We start from the raw sequence: 540 nt of genomic DNA on the forward strand, positions 1-540 counted from the left end.
CGGCTCCGGAAGCCCCCTGCCTCCCGCCCGAGGCCCCGGGGCCGTCTCCCCCGGCTCGCAGGGCCCCGCCGGGGGTCACCCGGAGGCGTCTCCTGCCGGGGCCCCAGAACCGTCCCTCTCCGACAGAGACGTCCGAGAGGGCGCACCAGGAAGCAGCCGCTCCCGGGGGACTCGGAGCTCAGGTGGCCAGAGGGTTCCGAGGGCCCCCAGCGGCTCCCGCCTTCTTTCGGCTGCGGGGCAAACTCGCTGCAGGGTAGCTCTCCTCCGGGGATGCCTCGGCCTCCCAGCGCGGAACCCGGCCTCGAACCCGCGGCGCCCGGGCTCCGCGGCCCGTCCCGCCCGCTCCACCCCTGCAGCCGCTCTGCTGCGCCCCGAGTCCAGCGGCAGCCCTTGGGCCGCCAGCCGCCGCCCGCCCAACGCTCCGCACCACAACAGTTCTCTCCCCCCCGCCCGCTGTCCCCCGCCCTCCGAGGAACAGCGGAAGTTCCGCCTCTGCGTTCTCATTGGCCGCTCTTGCTCTCTGGGCGGAGCCGCCGCCGC

This window comes from Elephantulus edwardii, unplaced genomic scaffold (assembly GCF_000299155.1).
Source record: "Elephantulus edwardii isolate Elephantulus edwardi_28Jun2011 unplaced genomic scaffold, EleEdw1.0 scaffold00149, whole genome shotgun sequence".
Classification (NCBI taxonomy): domain Eukaryota; kingdom Metazoa; phylum Chordata; class Mammalia; order Macroscelidea; family Macroscelididae; genus Elephantulus; species Elephantulus edwardii.